Source organism: Juglans microcarpa x Juglans regia, chromosome 8D (genome assembly GCF_004785595.1).
Source record: "Juglans microcarpa x Juglans regia isolate MS1-56 chromosome 8D, Jm3101_v1.0, whole genome shotgun sequence".
Classification (NCBI taxonomy): Eukaryota; Viridiplantae; Streptophyta; class Magnoliopsida; order Fagales; family Juglandaceae; genus Juglans; species Juglans microcarpa x Juglans regia.
In genome coordinates this window covers 29,641,214-29,664,313 of record NC_054608.1, presented here as the reverse complement: position 1 = coordinate 29,664,313, position 23,100 = coordinate 29,641,214, and the positions used below count along the sequence as shown (strand labels likewise).

Here is a 23,100-nt window from a genome sequence, read left to right as displayed (position 1 = left end):
AGATCTAGAGCTCAAGTGGCCAACCCTCATCAAGAGGGTCGTCACTCCCTCATGGGGTGGCTCTTGTCTTCCTAATTATGTGTAGTTTTCTTTACCATGATTTTCAGCAAAAGAGTGCATCTTTGATCCAAATGTACTGTACAGTTGGGTTTAACATGTAATCGAAACCTGATATGTTAAGTCTCTCATTTCATACAAATAAATTGAAATGTAAGAATTATTGCCAATATTCGGAAAAGAAAATTCCAAATTTGCATATCTCACTTCGCTTTTCTTTGATATGGGTTGGAGAATCTTTGACAAGTAATTAATGAACCCATGATAGATCTACGTCCTCTCCATTGCTTGATCAAGTACTAAAGATCATGACTTGCATGTAGAACTTATCTAGTTCTTCATTGAATATAAATTAGGTCTAATCTAGCTTTCCATTTGAGGATTGAATCCCCATTTCTACCAAGAGCTTTCAAAGGACACAACAATGAAAGCAAAGTCGACAGAGACAATATCCCATTTGCAAAATTGTCATTGCTTCATGTCATGTTGAGCTAACATGGTAATCCTTGAACTTGGAAGCAAAGTCGGAGACAGGTTCCTCAGTAGGTGCTCTTTCATACATGCTTTATTGGGAAATCAATTCTTGAGTTTCTCATCATGCATGCTTCTTGTTTCTTGGTTTGATTTATAGATTTTGTTAACATTTTGTTTTCCTTTAGGTTTTTATCCGTGAAGGAACACTAGCGGTTAGCATTTTTTATTTTTCATATGCTCTTTGTGTGGTATAATTTTTTGTTGTTAAACTAAAGAGAAGATCACTAGCTAGCTAGGTTGTTAGCCATGAGAGAGATCCAAAGAGAGAAAAAAGGACAAGGAAAATATTGAAAAAGAAGAAGAGATGGAGATCAGAAGTACTGGGTAGCTTGGAGAGGGGAGATAGAGAAATAAATTAGGGTTCTTGTGAGAGAGATGAAGAGGAAGAGACAGAAAGGACAAAACTATATATTTAGAAATATTTTGGTGTTTCAATTAGTTTCGTGTGAAATTATAATAAAATCATAATATATTAACATGTCTGTCTTTCATTAGTGAACGGATGGAAACCATACTTTTAAGGAGAATCCGTATTGAACATAGAACATGCAACTCATGAAGGATTAGACAATTAAACTTTAACCTGCAGATAAAAAAAAAAAAAACAACATTCGAAGTGGTTTTTTTAAACAGTTCTTAAAAAAATAATCTTCTAGTTCGACAAACAATTTTATAAAAAAATGATATATTCGTATGTATTTCTATGTTTACTTTATTCCTTTGGTCAGTCCAATCAAAAGCCATAATGCTTGCGTGCTTCATTTTCCCACTTAACTTCCATTTCGTTTTCTTTCTATTTTCTCCTCTTTTGTCGTTTCGTCTTATGTAGTTGATTGGACTTTTACTCTAGAGATCGCATACAATACTCAATCATGTAAATTTGAGTCTCAACCACAAAGAAAAATGTAAAAAATGATATATAATATTCATATTCATTACAAGAAAAACTTATAGGGATTCCTCGATATACTTAAAATGTTTCTATACTTCAAATCAGATTCAGCATCATTTGAACGTTACCTTATGTTTATATTATCTTCTTGATCTAGTCTTTTTGTTGGAAAAAAGTGATATTGTCGATAATTAACAATGACTGCATACAATATTGAAACATATAAACTTGTGTCTCAACGATCAAGACAAATCTTAAAAATGACATCTATAGTTTTCATATTCATGACAAGAAAAACTGGAATATATGGTTACTTATTTGCGAGATTATTTGTTATGCGGCCAAAGAAAATTGCGGAGGGCAAAAATTGGACGGCAGAAACCAATTTATACTGTAGCCGTGTTTTTCTTGTGGAGAGCGAGGGAATTACCGCTAAAAAGACCATTTGCGGCGATAATTTGTCACCGCAAATAGAATTGCCTGACATACCCCTTTATGGGTCTTTGACGGCTACGTTTTGGGTATATTTTCGGCAATTTTTAATCGCCGTAAAATGTCTCTATAAAATCGCGAATCCCCCCTTCTTTCTTTTTTTCCATTCTTTCATTTCCTTCTCCCCCTTTATTCTTTTCCCCCAGTTCGATACTCCTTCTCTGAGTTTGCTGCCGCCCTTCCCAAGCCGTGCCTGCTGCCATGCCATCGCCACCTCGCCGAGGAGGTGAGTCTCTCAATCCTCCCTCTGTTTCTTTCTCTATCTTTTTCTCTGTGTGTGCGCGTGTCTCTCTCTCTCTCTCCGTCCGTTTCTCCCACTCTCTATTTCACCCTAATTCTCTCTCTCTCTCTCTCTCTCTCTCTCTCTCTCTCTCTCTCGATTCCATCGTCGTATGTGGGGGATCTCGACTGGACCGTGGACGAGGGGCTGCTGCTCAATGAATGGGTCTGTGTTTTTCAAATTTTTCCCCTCCCGTTTTAGGTATGTGTATTGCAAACATTTCATCTTAGGTTCAGATTTTTATGTTGAATTCTTGCTGATCACAGGCATCGACTTTGTTGGTAAGGTTTAGCTTCTTCGTCTAGCGGGCTTCTTCTTTTCTTTTTCCTCTTTTTCTCATGCAACTGTACTTGATTTTTCTCTCTGGGTTTGGTCTTGGATGTGAATGAAAGAGTGGGTTGATCGTATTTTTCTACAAAATTCGAGGCTTCATCTGGTTTTTGAATTTTGAAGGGTTATATTGTGGCAGCTTTTAGTATATTCACTGACTCGAGCCATTAAGGCTGCTGCCTCATGTTTGGATCTGAACAGAATCTAGCTCTAACAAAGTGTTTTAGAGTCATATTATGTTCTTAGAAATTTTCCTGAGAAATTGAGGCATGCGTTGGAATTATTAGGGGTAAAACCCTATGCCACAAGCTAGGCTGGTTGCACAGCCCACATGCTTACACAAACAAATGGCATTATTTCTGTTCTGCATGTTCATATTCAATTTGAATGATATAGGCGATAGAATGGGCAAATGCCTTATTTTGAAAATAGAATCTGTAGTTTCATATTCACCATGAATTGTTTCTCGATTGGAATTCTTGTATAATTTTGATGATCTTGAGGACTCTGGTTTAGGCTCTGTAGTGTGTAATATATAGCAGAATAAGTTGGTTTTTTTTAATGTTTGTATCATTCAGTTTTTATGTTGGAGCCTAAAGTTTTATATATGTTTTGTTGGACTCATTACATTCTCTCAGACTTGTTCATCCAAGAATCATAAACAAGAGGTTTAACATCTGAAAAGACTGCTGCCTCATGTGTTAGTATTTGAGGCATGTGTTAGAATCATCTCTCAATTTGATTTTGCTGGTTTGGTATCTTGAGACTTTCATTTCACTTTTGTTGTGTCTTGTAATTCTTGTATAATTTTAATGACCTTGAGGATTTTGATAATCTTGAGGACTTTGGTTTACGCTCTATAGTGTGTAATATATAGCAGAATAAGTTGTTTTTTTTTTTTTTAAGTTGGTTTACATTACCAAATCATTGAGAAAAAATTTCGTCTAAGTGTGTTAATATATCTAGTACTATGGCTCAATGATTAGAGAATTTATAAAGTTTCCATAACCGACTCAGGAAGTAAACAAATAATTAATTATATAATTGGGATTAATATGAGTGATCACCATTCTTTTTAATTAATTTATTATGTGCAAATTATACCTTGTACCGATGGTATTAATGATCAATAGCTATATCTCCATTACTGAGATTCGCTATTTTTCCTGCAATTTTATTGGACAATATATTCTATTAGAATTTAATTATAGATGATTTTGGTAAATTATATATATATACACACATATATGTTAGTCAGCTAAAATAACTAGTAAATCTGCCTCATTACCATTGATCTATATGCAACTTGTGTTCTAGTTTCAAGATTTTGACTATTTGAAGATTTTATTCAAAGCGAGAACATAAAGACAATAAAGAAGGCAGGGGAATAATCACTGCACATGATGTTTTCCAGTACTACTGCATGCATGCTTCAGTGTTTTTTTTTAATGTTTGTATCATTCAGTTTTTATGTTGGAGCCTAAAGTTTTATGTTTATTTTGGTTGGACTCATTACATTCTCTCAGACTTGTTCTTTCAAGAATCATAAACAAGAGGTTTAACATCTGAAAAGACAATTACTTAGAGCCACAGAAGAAATAAATAAACTGGAGGTTAGTACATATCAGAAATTTGATGCTTTCTCTTTGGTTACTATACAATTTTTGGCTGTGAAAATGTTTACATATTTAAAGTTGTTGTGGCTGTATGTGAAACCCATATGTGCACATTATCCAAAATTGCATTTGGTGAATCTATTGCAAACATATTTCTGAGAATGTTTTGCCAATGATACAGGTGAAATCCATGTGTCATGTTTGTATCTTCAACTTTTATATGATGTTTACCTTTTAGGGACATTTATTTTTATTCTTTTGGTTAATTTTTATTGCGCTTGGATGTATATTTATTTTTCTTAAAATATAAAATTAGTGCATCGCTTGAATTTTGATGAATACGATGTTCTGCATTTATATATTTTTTTTTGGCATAATTGTTATTTGCTGCGAATCCTAATTCGCCCCATATATATTTTTCTTAATGTTTATCACTATTTGCGGCGAGTAGTATTCGCCGCAAATACTTGTTTCATGAGAACTAATCTAACGCCAAAACTGTGAAAAGCTTATTTTCGACGAAATCTTTTTCGCGCGGAAAAAGATTTCCCATCCGACAAAATTTGAAAGTCACCGTAATTGATCAACACAGACGATTTATTCCTGGCCAATTTGCTGCAAACGCGTATCGGTCGGATGAAGTCTTTTGTGGCAGAAAATTAACTATTCGCCGCAAAAAGCCAGATTTTTTATTGTGGCTACCTTGTGTTTATATTATCTTCTTCTTTCTTCTTGTTTTTTTGTTGGAAAAAATTGATATAATTTTCTTTCAAAGTGATATTGTCCGTTTATGATGGTGAAGAATGCTAATTTAGACGTAAGTCTTCATAAAATATTATCTGTCATCAATTTAACCTATTGGGTCAAATGGGTATCTCAATAATTAACCATATAAAGATTTTATTTGAATAAAATCTCTTAAAAGTTTTTAAAATATATAACCTATAACATACTAATGAGCCACTTCAATTAATCTGACATTTGCAGAATTTTAATTTCTCGATATGTCAGACTAATATATATATATATATATATATATGTATTAATGATCATTGCAAATAAATAAATAAACCACTAGTGAAAATAAAAGTTAAAAAAGAGGTAAAACGGAAAATGATATCTATATATCCAAGTATCCTTTTCAGAGGTTCAGAGGCGCCGAATTGGATATTTTCTTTTTCCTTTTACCATTTCAGTCGACGAAGAAAAAAAACTATATTTTCTTGACTAGCTTAAGAAAAACTATTTTTGGCCTAAAAAGTATATATTTTCTTGACTAGTTCAAAAAACCGGAAATTTTCGAGACTAATTGGGAATGTTTGAACATCATAAGAATTCTCAAAATTCTTAAAACTTCTCATAATTTCATTCTCCAATATTACTGATCGAACACAAAGTTCATTTCAATTTCAAATATTCAACTTTTTTGTATAATCATTACCTAATTATTATTCAAACACAAAAATCAATATATATTTTTATGAACTTCAAAACAAAACACAAAAATTAATACAACTTTTACAAATTTAATTCAAAACAAAACACCAAAATCAGTATAACTTTTATAAATTTCAAAAAAAAATATTTAAATAATTATTTAACTTTATACTATTTTTATTTAAAATTTTCTCTTACATTTCTTTAAATCGCTACAAAAAAAATGGTTTTTTTAGCGGTCAAAATCGTTGAAAATACCACCAATAATTGATGCATTTGATCAATTTCGGCAATTTTATAATCGCTGCATATTCGACAAAATAAAAATGTCATTTCTGAAAATTTTCAATGATAGACAAAACTCGTTGCAAAAATATACTTTTACCGGCGATTTTATTTCATCACAAATGAGGTAAAAAAATACAGGAAAATACGGTATCTGTTTGCCACAAACTCGTTGAGAAAAGTCAAAATCAACAATAAATATCGTCGCAAATAATTTTCGTCCTAGTTGAAGTTTCCAAAGGTCATTAAATTGCCACAAAAACTATCACGTTGTCGCAAAAAATCAACCTCTATGATTTAGTTGGTCGTCGGTATAGTATGTGCATGTAAGTCACACATATTTGCAGCACATATAAATTACTGGAATAGACTTAGTTTCGGCAATCACGAATCACCGCTAATACTATCTTAAAATTTTCATTTGCTTATTTCTAGCAAGTTTGAATTTTGCCGCAAAGCCGCTTTGGTTCTTTTTTTTTTCCTTCGCCAACCTTCATTGTCACACTTCTATACAAATTTTAATGTTTATCTTACTAACATATAATTTATCTTATTTCAGGTCAGTCACAGAAATAATAAATAAATTTCTAATTAATTAAATAAACTATACTTAGAAATAGGAAACATTTTCATCTAATTTAATAAATCAAAGACATTCATTCATCCAAAGTCAGATACATAGAATTCACATTAATGTAGTTATGGGCTATACACTGGGGTGGACCAATTGGAATCCAAAATCTACAACTTAACTACTAAATACTGAGAACACATTATGCTTCTAAACATTATCTGAAAATGTGCATGTTCATTCAAATTTGTCAACTGTCCTTTTCCTTTATCTTTAAAAATTATATCTAGTTGGTTATAACAATATGCACCTAGGCATGAGGGGTGGGTAGAATAGCTTCAACACAATCGCATCAATGTCCTTATACTTTCATTAAAGCATATGTGAGGGGAGGCCCACCCTAGAAGGGCCTGAGCCTAGGGAAGCCCAACCACGAAGCCCGGATCGAAGACCTAGGCACAACACCTTGCAGGAGGTCCCAAGATACGGAATTATACATTGGCGGGAGTTGGGAGCTCGACGCGGGAGGATCGGGAAGTGAGCACAGGCCCAATCAGGATTGGCCTATCGACTCAAGGCTCAGGAGGATAGGGAGGAACGCTTCGGGGGTCGGCAAATTAACAAGTCTAATCACCAGGCTGAACGAGCACCACATCAGCATGCACCCAGTCCCAGAGCCACGGACCCAAGGCACGAGCCAACCCGGGTCATTGATAGGGAATCCGGCGTGCAACGGCACGTCCCATGAGCCAAGGACAGCTAGCCCGCGATCTGACACCTCCTAACATGACAGAGAAGTGGCGGCCAGACAGACGTGACAACTAGCACGGTGTGATCTCCTGCTAGGCCACAGAACTGACACCCACTAACGCGACAGAGAATGAGTGGTGGTAGGCCTGCGTCTGACACACCACGATCTCCCTCAATGGAAGGGCCCGAATCAAGTATAAATAAGGAACTACAGGAGACTCTCAATTCAACCTACATAACAATTCTATTTTGCTCTATATTTCCTTCTCCCTCAACAGAGAACTATCCACTGACTTAGGCATCAGAGTGACCTCGGAGGCCACGGGAGCCTCTCTTTATTCTTAGTTGCAAGCACCAAGGAACTTGAGTTTTGCGGAACTGTTCGGGTTGTGAAACACGACATCAACAATAACGCCGTCTGTGGGATCTATTTTTTCCATAAAAACGTATACTTTGCATGCCGGCAATGACAAGATCCCAGGCTACGAGAAGGGAAGACCGGGAGGAAGAAACGATGGAAGCACGACTTGCAAGCATAGAGGAGACCATCAGGAAACTGACGAAGGAAGCCGGGACGCTCTGCCAGGAAAACACAACCTTCAAGTTCTCAAATAAGGAGCAGGCGGGAGGGGTGGAGCCAAGCAGCAACGAGCAGGAAGGTTCGTAAAAGATTCTGGCAGACACTGCGGTGAAAGAAGAATGGCGCAAAATGCACCTCAAAATCCAATAGGTGGGGGACAAATGTGCAGAAATGGAGAAGAAGATAGACAACCCATCAACCGTAGACCAGTGCTGGTCAGCTCCAACCTCCCTTACAGTGAGGAAATCTTGGTTATGCCCCTTCCTCCTAAGTTCAAAGCTCCCCAGATGGAAGCGTACAACGGGTCCAAAGATCCGCTGGAGCACCTGGAAACTTTCAAGGCCCACATGACCTTACACGGCTTCCCGGGAGAGGTCGCTTGTTGGGCCTTCCCACTAACTTTGAAAAGAGCGGCCTGAAGCTGGTTTGGGGGGTTGTCATTAGGAACGATAGGAAGCTTTGAGGAGCTCGCTCGTCTCTTCATGACGCAATTATTGGCTAGCCGTAAGAGGAGACGCCCCTTGGCCTACCTCCTGACGGTCAAGCAGCAGAACAGTGAGAATCTGAAGTCGTACCTCTCGCGGTTCAATTGGGAACTCATGACCACGGACGACCAGGAGGAGAAGATCACGTTAGTAGCACTCTTGGGGGTATCTGGCCTCTAAATCCATTCATGTCCGAAATAGCATGGAAGACCCCCAACACGCTGAGAGAATTCATGGACCGGGCAAATGAGTTCATTAATGCAGAAGACACTCTAGTGGCCTTGACGGACCCTCGACGGTTTGAGCTGGAGTGGGCTGGCATAAAAGCGTCAGGGCAACGTCCCAACCATGACAATTGCAGAGGAGAGAAGGGGCAGCATCGGATGTAAAGAGGAAGAGAGAGGCACCAGCTTGGACTGAGGGAGCGAGTCGCGCCCACGCCAACTTGGCAGTAGAAGGAAACCATCGAGTGGGTCCCAAAGGAGAACACCCCCGTGAGGTGGAGAGCCGCCCTTTTGTGAGTATCACATGAACAACCGACACAGCATGAGCGACTGCTACGCCTTGAAGAAAATTAAAGAAGAAGAACAGAAGAATCGGGTGCGTCGGTCGGGGAATGAAACAGACCAGTCCGAAGGTAGGCGCCCAAACTTCTAGTAGGGAGAAGTCTCAAGAAGATAAGAAGTCAAGGACGAGAGGTGGAGAAGCCCCATCGTGGAGGATGGGCCACTTAGAGAAATCAGCACTATCACAGGAGGGTATGCGGGAGGGGGAGCTACCTCGTCGGCCCGAAGGCCACACGCCCAAAAGGCACGTTACAAGGAAGTCTTCAGTGCAGAGAGGGGTGTAAGCAGACCGCAATGACGTGTTGGAGGTGTTGCGATAACCTTCGACGAAAGATGATGCATTGGTGGTGACGATGTATTGGTGGTGACGATGCAAGTGGCGAACTTCTGGACCTGGAGAATCTTGATCGACAACGGCAGTTCGACCAATATCCTGTTTTGGGACACTTTTATCAAAATGGGCATTAACCCGGATCTGCTACTCCCGGCCCCAATGCCCCTCAAGGGTTTCACGGAGGATGTCGTTCATCCAGTAGGGGTCATTACTCTCTCAATCTTGGCAAGAACGACGCCCAGAATCGCAACCACTATGACCGATTTCTTGGTTATCAAGGCCCCGTCCTCGTACAATGCCATACTAGGATGCCCAACCCTGAACAGCTTGAAGGCAGTGATGTCTACCTTTTACCTTAAGGTGAAGTTTCCCACTGACCCTGGAGTCGGGGAAACCCGCGGCAAACAGGTCCTGGCCTGAGAATGCTATGACAAGGAGATGAGACATGAGGCACGATTCGTGGCGGCCATTGAAGTACCAAAAGAAACGCCCAAGCCTGGATCAGCCCCAGTCTTGACCGAGTGGGACGGGGAAGTCTGTGATGAGCAGGCCCTCTGACAGGCCGCGCCCAATGAACTACTGCAACTCGTGGTAGTAGACTAGCAGGAGCCTGGACGGCAAGTTTGGATCGGCACTAGGCTAGACCCAGATATGAGAGTAACGCTGATATCTCTCCTTATTGAACACCGAGATGTGTTTGCTTGGAGCCACAAAGACATGCCCGGGATTGAAAACTCCATTATTGAGCATTGGCTCTGCGTTGACCCAACGACACGAAAAGTAAAGCAAAAACAACGCAGCTTCAGCGCTGAGAAGTACGGGGCGATAGCTGAAAAAGAGGATCGACTCCTTGTTGCGGGGTTCATCTGAGAAGTCCAGTATCCAGAATGGCTCTCAAATGTAGTTTTGGTAAAGAAGCCTAGTGGCAAGTGGCGAATGTGTGTAGACTTCACCGACCTGAACAAGGTCTACCCAAAAGATAGCTTCCCTCTACTGCGCATCGATCTGATAGTAGATTCAACTGCAGGACATCCCCTCCTCAGCTTTATGGACGCTTATTCTGGGTACAATCAGATAAGGATGAATCTGGATGACGAAGAGAAAAAGATGTTCATCACCGACCGAGGGCTCTACTGCTACAAGGCAATGCCCTTCGGACTGAAAAACGCAGGGGCCACTTAGCAACGGTTGTTCAACCGAATGTTTAAACAGCAGATTGGCCGCAACATGGAAGTATACGTGGACAACCTATTAGTGAAGAGTAAAGAAACCCGGAAGCATTTGGCAGACCTACTAGAAGTATTCTCCATCCTCCGACAGTACTGGATGAAGCTTAATCCGTTGAAATGTGCGTTCGGGGGTAGAGACAGGTAAATTTCTAGAATACATGGTCTCGGAGAGAGGGATCGAAGTGAATCCCGAAAAAATAGAAGCAGTGATGAAAATGCATTCCCCACGTAGTGTCCATGAAGTCCAAAAACTAGCCGGGAGGGTGGTAGCCCTAAACCGATTCATCGCTAGATCCACCGACCGATGCCTACCTTTCTTCAAGGTCCTGAGGAAGGCACAAAACTGGGATGAGGCATGTGAGAAAACCTTCACTGACCTAAAGTTGTACCTCAGCCACACCCCACTGCTGAGACAGTGTACTTAACGGTGTCCCCACACGCAGTATCGGCGACGCTGGTCCGAGAAACGGGAGAAGGGCAACGTCCCGGGTACTATATGAGCTGAGCCTTCCGGGGCACGGAAGCAAGAGACCCCCGAGCAAAGATGTTGTATTCGCCCTTATTGTTGTGGCCCGGAGACTAAGGCCATACTTCCAAGCACGCCTAATCAGAGTGCTTACCGACTACCCCCTCAAGCAGGTACTTCAAAAGCAGACACCTTGAGGTGACTAGCCAAATGGGCAATCGAGCTCAGCGAGTTCGACATGGAGTACCAGCCCAAAATGGCGACCAAAGGACAAATATTGGAGGCTTTTGTTGCCGAGTTCACCAACTTCCCAGAAGAGGTATCAGGTACACCCCAAGGAAAACCCTGGCAAGTCTACGTTGATGGCTCGTCCTATTGGGCTGGCAGGGGAGTAGGGGTGCACATCGTCACTGAGTAAGGAGAGGAGCACGGCTATGCAATCAGGCTGGCTTTGAAAGTAATGAATAATGAGGCCGAATATGAGGTGCTCCTGACAAGGATGACGATTGCGCGATTACTTGGTGTAGAGGAGATAGAAGTAAGAGCTAATTCCCAGGTCGTGGTCGGCCAGGTTCTAGGGAAGTTTGCTACAAAGAGGGAAAGGTTGAAGAAATACCTCCAGTTGGTCTACAACAAGCGGGATCATTTTCGCTACTTTAACCTTCAGCAGGTTTCGAGGACTGAGAATCAGAAGGCAGACCGTCTGGCCAGGGCCAGTTTGGGCAGGAGGAACTTCAACTTCTAGAACACACCGTGGTGGCTCGATTCACGCTGCTTGAAGGGGTACTGTACAAAAGGGGTTTCTCCGAGCCGCTCCTTAGGTGCATCTCACCAGACGAAGCCCAGTATGCATTAGACGAAATCCACGAAGGAATCTATGGAAGCCATTCGGGAGGGAGGGCGTTAGCTACGAGAGTAATCCGAGCCGGATATTACTGGCCCGGTAGCCTCAAAGTTGTAGATGAATTCTCCAAAAAATGCATAAAGTGCCAGGAGGACGGACTAGTCCCCCACTGTCCGGTAGAGGAACTGACCTCAATTATGGCCCCGTGGCCCTTCGCCCAATGAGGGCTGGACCTGATTGGCCTCTTTCCCATAGCAAGAGGGGGCAGGTTTGTCATGGTCGCGGTCGACTACTTCACCAAATGGGTCGAGGTAGAAGCACTCGCAGGCATCACCTCCCGGAACATAACGAAGTTCTTGTGGAAGTTCGGTAGTCTGTCGATTTGGCATACCGCAGAGTTTTGTCTCGGACAACGGGAAGCAGTTCGATTGTGTACACTACGGAGAATGGTGTACAGAACTCAAGATTAAGGTAAAGTACTCCTCGCTGGGCCACCCCCAGGCAATGGACAGGCCGAGGAAACCAACAAGACTCTCCTATCCACCCTCAAGAAAAGGATCAAGGCACACAATGGAGCATGGGCTGAAGATCTCCCGAGCATGCTTTGGGCTTATCGAACTACCGTTTGAACCCCCACCGGCGAAACATCCTTCGCTCTCACTTATGGGAGTGAAGCTGTAATTCCTGTGGAGGTCGGAATGCCCACCTTCCGTGTCTAACACTTTGACCCAAACATGAACAATGAGAGGTTAGCTGAGAACCTGGATGGCCTGGAAGAGAGAAGGGAGGAAGCAGCCATCCGAACGGCGAATAACAAGCGAAAAGCAGAGCAATATTTCAACAAACGAGTCAGGCTGCGGTCGTTTAAAATGGGCGACATGGTGTTACGAGAAGCGGGAGTAACCACCCCGGAAGAAGGAAAGTTGGGAGCACAATGGGAGGGACCTTACTTGGTCACCGCGAGTAATTGACCCGGCTCCTACCGCCTTACGTGCTTGAGTCCACGCCGTAAAATCGAGGCGAACGTCAAGAACTTTCCCTTTAGAATCATCTGAGTTTCTAGATGGTCTACTGAAAACCATTTGACCAAATTCTAAATAACGAGAACAAAACGTCAATAATTCCTCCATCAAATATCTTTCAGCAATGGAACCTTCTGGCGCAGTTTTGTTACGCACATGAAACTTAAGTCGGTGTAAGTATCTACAACAAAAATCATGAGATGAATTTTACTATTTTTTTAAAAATATTTTTTTACTTTAATAGATTTATGTGTTTTTAATTCAATAAGTGACGCCCCGACTCCCACATACGGAAACACGAGAATCGTGACGTCGAGATGATGACAACACGGGTCACGCATCCCAACGATAAGCGTTCAAGTGTGTGCAACATGCAAAAGTGCACAACAAAAGTCGTAGCAGTTAATTAAAAGTTCACCAACTAAGTACCAGAAATTTAAATACAAATATCAAAAATTTTTTACCTTTAAAAAGTTATATAGTTATCTCGAAATATATTACAAAGGAAAAATACATAAACGAGTGATAAAACGAATCTCGATACACGAGAGCAACCCCAGATCAGTCCTCCAGCTGAGCCAAACCCTAAGGCTCGTCGTCCTCATCTGCATCAAAATCTGCGATACCATAAAACGGTACCGCAGGGTATCGAATGGCATGAGATTATGAATCTCAACAAGTAATCAAAGAAGCAACCCAAGAGATAGAAATGCATTAATGCAACCAACACACATGAGTACATGACGAAACACAAATGTGACCCAATCCTCATTTTTTCCAAAAATGATTATTTTCCAACACACGCCAAAAATCTCATTTGACCATAAACACGCCATGAATAATATTCGTCATTTTCCCAGAAAATGTGCTCGTAACCTTAAATCATAAACCGACAACATAATCATTTATCAGATACTATAGATGAGGCTCTACCACCATCCCTGTTTACCACCATCCCTACCGCATGCACCGTATGCGGGAATCACAGGTGGGACTATACTACCATCCCTGCTTACCACCATCCTTACCGCATGCACCGTAGGCGGGAATCACAGGCGGGACTATACCACCATCCCTGCTTACTACCATCCCTACCGCGTGCACCGTAGGTAGGAATCATAGGCGGGACTATACCACCGTCCCTGCTTACCACCATCCCTATAGTTTCTTTTCCTTTCTCTCAAACCAGACAATCCAATTATTTCAAACATACACAAAATCATTTCTCACATGAAAATTCAGTATTTCAAGTATATACATGAACATGTATGCAATTATGCGAAAACCCAATTTTCAGTTACAAACATGAACATACGTGTAAATGCATTGTATATGACACAACACAAATATTCAACAACCAGCAAATCACAACATAGTCCAATAACACAAACAACTTCATCCTCCAATCCAACTGACCCCCTTACTCCTCGGACTCAGTCCGGCACAAACAACCAATTCACAGTAAAAATGAGTTAGTGCAAAAATACATTTAAATTTCAAAGGTTCTTTGGAAAAATACTTATAGTTCTATAATATAATTTTTGAATGATCACGGAGGTGCTAGAAGTGGCGGCACGGCAATGTAACAGTGCAAAATACACTATGGCCGTGGGTCTCAAAATGCAAGATTTTGAACGGAGACAAACAAAGACTTGAGATTACAAGGGAATGGCTTAGGGACGTCGATGAAGCTAATGGTGGTGGTGGTTGGTCGTGGGTGGCGGCGTAGAGGGCGGTTGAAGTCCAAAAAGCCCAAAATGTAAATGGAGTTGGATGGACTTCACCGGTGGCAAATTGGAGCCCAGGATGGGTGGGTAAGGTAGTTGGGAGGTCAATGGTGGTGTGGTGAAAAGATGGCGGCCAATGGTGGCTCGACGGCGGCGTGCGAACACAAGAGGTGCCGCGGCTTGAAGCCGTGCTTGGAGGAGATTGGCGGCGTGAGAGGGGCTGGGAACGGAGGGGGTGGTCGCCGGCTAGAGGGAAGAGGTTGGGAGGGGCGGTGACGACCATGACATCGTACGGCGGCACTGGGTGGAGGACAACGCAACGGACGGGGGAGAGAGAGGCTCGCACACGGGAGAGAAGAGAGAGAGAGGAGAAAAGAAAATGAGGAGAAAAGGAAAATAAAAAGAGGAAAAGAAAAAGAAAAAGTGAGGGAAATAAATGAGATCCAATCCTCACATCTTGGGTCACACAAATGATCCAACGAAAAAGATTTCAAAACATCAAGTCAAATAAAATAATTTAAACGTAGTGATTAAATCTAACAATAAACTAATTTAAAGTAAAGATCAATTTAAATAATGAACAATATAACAAGAAAACACATTGAATTAACAATTAAAAAATCTTAAAATAATATCACGTAAATCATCTAAAATGTAAAACAAGAAAGCTCATAATCTTAATAAATATAATAATTTACTTAATCAAAAAACACGTAAATACGGGGTATCACACAATAACTATAGCATACCTTTCAACGGGATACATCCATCGACAACACACGGATCCTCCAAGTTTACATTCTGCAACTAAATGTATAATCAAGTGCACCATAACCGTGAAAAATGATGGCGGAAATATCATTTCTAATTGGCACAATATGTAGGGTATTCTAGATTCAAATTGGTCCAAATCTTCAAGCCGCATCATTTTCGAACAAATTCCCCTAAAGAATCTAGATAGCTCGATTAAGGGTTCTATTACTTTCTTAGGTAATGACCCACGTAATGCAATTGGCAGGAGCTGTTGCATCACTATATGGCTATCATGACTCTTCATGCCCATTATAGTACGATGTTGAAGGTTGACACAACGTGAAACATTTGAAGAATAACCATCTGGTAGTTTTACATTTTTTATAACCTTCAACAAGTCTTCTTTCTGTTGGTTACTCATTGTGAAAAAAACTAGAGGCAAATATGTCTTGTTTGCAGCTGTAATAACTGGATGAAGTTGTGGTCTCAAACCCATCTCTTGTAAGTCAAGGCGTGCTTGTATGCCATCTTTTGATTTCGTATCAATATTTAACAGTGTGCCAACAATATTATCCACCAAATTTTTTTAATGTACATCACATCAAGATTATGATGCAATAAATTATCTTTTCGGTAAGGCAAACTAAAAAAAATACTACGTTTCTTCCATGAGTGTTCTTAACGGTAGTGGACCCCCACAACTATATTTCTTTTACGATTTGTTCTAGCATTGCATCTTTCATCATCTAATTATTCGAAAATTTCATCAGGTGTTGGCATAATAGGTGGAGGATCAATTTTTTGTGTACTATCAAATGTTCTTGCCATTATTCTCCACCTATGATTTCTTGGCAAGAATAGTCTATGCCCCATGTAGGAAATTTTTTTTCCATATTTCAGCCATCTAGATCGTGTATTACCCACACAACAAGGACATGCTAAACGACCTTTTGTACTCCATCCAGACAAATCACCATATGCAAGAAAATTATTTATCGTCCACATTAAAGCCGCGCGCATTGTAAACATCTCTCTAGAGCAAACATCATATGTTGGTGCTCCAACCTCCCATAATTCCTTTAATTCTGATATTAGAGGCTCTAAGTATACATCTATATTCATTGAAGGTGACGATGGTCCCGGTATAATCAACGATAGCGTGAAAGTTGATTGTTTCATGCACATCCAAGGAGGTAAATTGTACAGTACCAACATAACCGGTTAGGTACTATAGGAAATGCTCATGTTACCAAAAGGATTAAAGCCATCTGCAAATAAACCAAGCCTAACATTGTAGGAGTCAGAGGCAAACTCATCATGTTGTGAATCAAACGTCTTCCAAGCCAAACCATCTGCTGGATGCCTTAGTACCCAATCATTTGTGCGGCCTATAGCATGCCATTTCCTTTGTGAAGAAGTCTTTGATGACATAAAAAGCCTTTGCAACCTTGGTTTTAACAGAAACCACCGTAATATTTTCGCTGGATTTCTTTTACCTTTTATAGACCTTTCATCCATAGACTCTTTTTGCTTCCACTTTGACTCTCCGCATACCACGCATGTTTCCAGATTCTCATTGTCCTTCCAAAATAACATACAACCATTGGGACATACTAAGATCTTCTCGTATCCAAGCCCTAATTCATTCATGTACTTCTTTGCCTCGTATGTATTTTTAGGCAATGATGCTCCTGGTGGGAGCAACTCATTCATGAATTCAAGCAATTCTGTAAATATGATATTACTCAATCCACTCAAACACTTCATATTCCAGAGACGTATGATAGCACTAAACTTAGTATGTTTTGTGCACCCTTCATATAATGGCTCATTAGCATCTTTCAACATATTGTAAAATTTATTAACTTTCTCGTTTGAATCTTGTTGATTTTCATATTGCACTCTAGCTTCTCCAGCTTCCACACGTATTTCAGGCCTAGTACCTTCGACTATTTCAGGATCAAACATTGGAAAAATATCATGTAACATGATTGTCATCCCACTGGAGCCTTCATTTATTTGTTCATTATTGTTTTGGGCACCAATAGCATGGTAAGATGCCTCCCCTTTTCTCTCCCCATGAGCATGCCAAATGGTGTAACCTTCATGCAAACTTCAAAAACTCATTGACACTATGGGCATACTCTTTTGTATGTCGAGGTTTTTCCATCCAACTTTTGTCCATAGCTTAACTATATTTGAAATATGAAAATAGAACTGAATGAGAATGCAAGATCATCAATAACTTAAAACATAGTATGGAAAATAATATTAAACTTCGAAAAGTAAAGCAAAATAAAGCATAAATATAAGTATCAACGACGACTATGTCACGGCCCATGAAGGCTTCGATAGCATAAATATAGGCATAAATAATAAACCCCAAACTTATAATATGTGATATGTGAAACACAGTTAGTCTAATAGTAGTCCTATAAAGTTTCACCTTCAAATGACCACCTATATAGTTTTTTCCTTTTTTGATTTAAATCTATTAATTTGTCCTTATCACCTTAATACGTTTTAAAAAAATAATAATAAAAATAGCCTTGTCACATTAATTTGGTGTTTGCTTTGGCTGCAAAGAGCATCTATATTTTAACTCTCATAATTTTGATAACAAGAGCTTTCGATTAATCCCATTTGATTCAGAATATTTCCTCACGTACACTTCCAATGCACAACAGGTGTTTGTAAAAAGTTCTTAAAGAATATTTTGCTCTTGAATAATCCCATTTGATTCAGAATATTTTCTCATGTACATTTCCAATGTATGCCAGTACAATATATAGACTTTTTTTTTACAGCAGGTGTTTGTAAAAAGTACACTTTACAAAATTAAATTACACAAAGCATACCAGAAAATTAAATTACAAAATATCTATTGATTGCAGGGATAATTGGATCTTCTGAAATATTATTCCCTATATATTATGAGGTTTGATGTCTAAATGGTTACATGTCATCTGTTTTTTCTCTTTCTTTTTTTTTTCTTTTTTTTTTTTTAATGCAGCTGTTGGTGATTAAAATATACGATGTGTTGTCTTGTTTTCCATGTTATGATTGATTAAGGAATTATTGAGATCAGCTTACAAGGAATTATTGGATATTCTTGTATTCATTCCGTAGAATGCAGAAGTCAAAGGAAACTTTGGCCCTAATCCCTCTCTCTCAAGCATTGTGAATCAAATATGCATCAAACATGTTCTTACCATTTCCCCTTTTAGTTAAATTCGTTGGTCACCAAGGCTGGTCTGAGAGCATTGTCTGTTTTCAATCAATAGAAGTTAAAAGGTTTTTGTTAAATGGTAGGATTGATGCCATCTTTTGTTGCCAATTAAGGGTTATGTTTGGAGATGAGTTACGGTATTGCATGAGCATGTATAGATTTAGTAGGTGTCTTTAGATGCAGTAGTTTGTTTGATGGTTATTTGGAGTCAAACTTCATTCAGGTGTTGGTGTCTTTTGAATCCAATTCGGTGTGGGAGAGTCCTATTTATAGTCAATCTCTGTTCTACTGGGTCTCTATCCCATTCAAAGCTAGCAAGATTTCAATAAAATCATGGAGTAAATACATAGAGGGGCAGATTCATAGAGAAAATACATAGAGGGGCAGAAACATAGAGTAAATAAATAGAGTAAATATATAGAGATCAGTATAACGTGAAGAGTAAATTCATGGAGATCAGTTTAACGTGAGATTTACGTACGGTGGGTGTTTGATCCGTGGAAAACTCTCGGTTTGCACTGCTATTTCTTGCTCTGTTTTGAGGGTCCAAAACAGAGGAACCGACGTCTATCGGTGGAGGAAAAACCTTCGTTTGCCCTGCTATGGAGTGATCAAAGGCGTTGCTATGTGGGAACGTACGTATATGCGTGGCACGATGCTCTGCGTTTGGTTAAAACATTCGGTAACCCTAGTATTGTTGGAGTTTTGAAAACACTGGGAAGATAAATATATATATATATATATATATATATATATATATATATATATTGCCATCGGGTTATATATTGCCAGGGCAAATAACATGATCAATATATATAACGTGGGCATATATATATATATATATAATTTATAGAAGGACATATATTATATCTTTAGCATCTTAAAAAAATTAACTTAATATTTATATCCAAAACAACAATGATAAGAGTCCCTAGACGATAGGCAGCTAAAAATTTAGGGCAGGTTTGGGGATGGAATGAGACACAAAATTCTCATCTCATCATTACACCTTTTTCAAATCCTCATACAAAATATAATAAACAATTCAACTTTTTCAAATCCCAATTCACCTTTTTTAAATCTCAATATAATAATAATATTAAAACACAATATTTTAAACTCTCAAACAAAACACAAAATTCTCATCTCACCTCCCAAACCTGCCCTGTCTTATTTTTCTTTAAATTTGAAAAAAAAAATTAAATCACAGTAATATTGAAGTCTAAAACTGATAAAGATATATTATTTAATAATTACTGTTGTTAATGCAACAGAAAAAAAAGAAAAAAAAAAAGAATAATGAAACATAAGTGCCACAAAAGAGGAAGGCTATGTGGGAAGAAATGAAAAGAATTAAGAAGAAGAAGAAGAGAGTTTGGTAGAAGCCAAAGAAGAAAATAGAAGTAACACTCCTCGTTTGCATTCAAAACCTACCTCAACTCATTTTATCTCATCATTACAACTTTCTCAAATTTCCATACAAAATATAATAAACAATTTAACTTTTTTAAATTCTAAAATAACTTTTTTAAATTTCCACATAAAATATAATAAATAATTCAATTTTTATTATACTATTCACAAACCATCTCAATCCATCTCAGCTCATCTTTGAATCCAAACCATTCAGGCAGCCTCACGCCAACCTACAATGACACTTTGCTAGGCCTAGAGGCTTCAAATTCAAAACTTAGGTCTACATTTTAATAAATTTCTACTTAGGAAAAATTTAAGAATCTTCTTTATTTCTATAAGTAGAGCTTAGTGAGCTTTATTTTAAGGGTTTATGTCCTAATAAAAGGCTTGGTTAATTTAGTTTGAGCAAATAAATGATTCTAGTAAATTTGCTTGAATTACATTTTATACATTATAACAGCTTGAATCTAAAGTTATTTTAAGGTTTAGTGGTCAAGTTGTATATAATATCCGTGTTATTTCAAGGTCTGTTCCGGCATTAGTCTAACTGCACCGCCACCCTCCGCTCTTGGAAATCTGCATCGGAAGCCACATGAGAGAGTACGCCAAGAACCAGCAACCACCTGCATATATATAAGTACCGATCCTGCAACAGCCTCTGTTTTAAGCAAGAAGAACAGAGCATTATCTCCAAACCGAGGGCCATGTCTTGCTGCAGTTAGGGCATGACGCCACCGCAAGCAGCAACCAGTAACTTCATCAACACAAATCATAAACATAATCAATCATGCTAATTAATAAGATCAAACAATTAGGAAGAATAGCTCTCAAAGGAATTGTCTTAAGCACTTAGAGATTTGATCTGATTCTTCTTCACCCAATCCACAAAAACATTGGAACCATCAGCCTCAGTTGAACCCAAGAATCCGTCAAAACAGTCCTTGCGCCTTATTGTTACATTAGGTTCATTCTCTATCCATCGCAGAGCTACAGTTTAGTGGAAAAAAAACAAACATCAAATCAGAGTAAAAGAGAGGGAAGTTTATTCCTATAGCATGTGTTTAACACAGCATGTTGGCAAACTTGGGATGGTTTTAACAAGGTATAATCAATATTCAAAAAACAGATCAACCATTGTGAAACATCCCAGAAAAGTGGCCAATAGAGATGATTGGACAACCTAAACGTTGGGAGAGGGGGAACAACCGCAGAAGAGTAACTCTATATACAAGTTCTTGTTTGTTTACTCATGTGAGATAAGATAAAAGGAAAGTTGAATAAAATATAATTAGAATAAAATTTATCAATATTAATTTTATTTTGAGATTTGAATAGTTGAATTACTCTTTTAGGAGTTTGGAAAAATTGTAATGATTAGACAAGAAGATTTGAGATGGTTTGTGAAACCAAACCATAGTGTGTAAACACCTAGTAGTCTGTTTCGAAAAAAATGGGATCATGCCATGAAAAAGTGGTGTTCCTTTAAACCTTAGACAGAAATCATGTGGTACTACAAAGCGAAAGGTAAATCCAAAGATTAAGAAAACTACATAGAATGAAACCTAAGGTGAATCTAAAAACATAATAATATGAATCGTTCATTGGGATATTAACCTAAGGTGTTGCAATATTATCTCAAATTGGCTTTTCTATCAAGCATACATAGAAATTTAGAATGATGTCAAACTCAAATTATATTTGCCTCATTTATTTTTGATAAAAGTAGTCTTCCTCGGAAGCCCAAATCTAAACATTTCCAACACCGCAAAAAACAGAACAATCATTTTAACTGCAAAGATTTGCATTTTCTTGTTTCATGTACGCACTACACATACAAGGAACAAAACTGGACGAGGAATTATTAAAGAGATGGCAAAACTAAATACCAGGAATCAGATTTGACTCGTCCGTGCCAGCAATACAATGAGGAGGATATGGTTCCTCGGGCTTGTTTGGATGATGAGAATCAAGAAATGCCATAATTGGCCATTTCTTCTCACAAAACAATCTGGCCAGCCTTTCTTATTCTTTGATCATTCCAAAAATCTGACTGTTAGGCTGTCTTGGTGCCTGAGACATGAACATCGTTAGATTTTGGTAAGTAAACTTCCAATTTTAGAGCTCTAATTGCTTGTTGAACAAAATCTTGTAAACAGTTTAACCAAGACACAATTTCTTACAAGGATCCATGATTTGGAAGTAAAAAACAAAGCAGAAACCAATCGGAAACAAAGATGAAAACATGAACTTTGGTGACATATTTCCATCAGTGGGAGATAGACAGATAAAAAAACAAAAGGCATTAACTTCAAGTATTTAACAGAATAAAACCAGAAGACATCAAGGAATTGATTAATATTTAAAGTATACCAGATTTCCAGCACCAACAGTGCAGAAACCATTTATGATGTCAACAAGAACAAGACCGGTGAGAGTATCATCGGCCAAAACCACGGCCTCCTGCTCAAGAGGAATTTCACCCTTCAAAAGATCAATGGTCGGAGACACCATTTTAATTTCCTGTTGCTTGATTCACTTATTCCCAGATCATATGTCTACCAACAAATTAGTTTGGATTGATTGACGAATTAAGATAGTTTATAAATAATAGAATATAATATTGTTAAAATATTATTATTATTTTAAAATTTAAAAAAATAAAATTATTTATTATATTTTATATAAAAATTTAAAAAAATTATAATAATAAAATAAAATACGTTAATATAAGTTGAAATGAGTTTTAAACCCAAACCACCTTTTAGAGAGTAAAGTTTTTATAAAGTCGGATATCGAGATCACATGTCTATCAACAGATCATATCCAGCATCGATGCTGGATACATTGCTGGTGCAACATGTCGACATTTATCCGATTTCTATTTTCCATGCTAAAAAATCCAAAGTTGAAAACGTATTCGGGCAAAAGTCAAGAAAATATTTTGTATTGGGACAGAAACAGGCGCATGTGTCCAAGAAAATCTTCGTCACCCTTCCAGATATGCATGCTAGCTTCTCCAAGTGTAGATTCCTCTAATTTTCCAAAAATAAAAAATAAAAAATAAAAAATAAAAAGTCATGTAGATTCCTCTAATTTGTTTACTCAGTCCAAGAAAATATTTTTTTGATCTATATAAAAAAAGTGTAGATTCTTATTCACTATTTTTCAAACTTTGTTTATTTCTCTTTCAATTCTTCTGGTCTAG

General features: G+C 38.6%; 1 pseudogene; it reads right to left on the bottom strand.

The window, feature by feature from the left end:
* LOC121243105 overlaps positions 1–22,433 on the bottom strand; it is a 31,441-nt pseudogene extending 9,008 nt beyond the window's left edge.
* Positions 22,434–23,100: the final 667 nt, after the last annotated feature.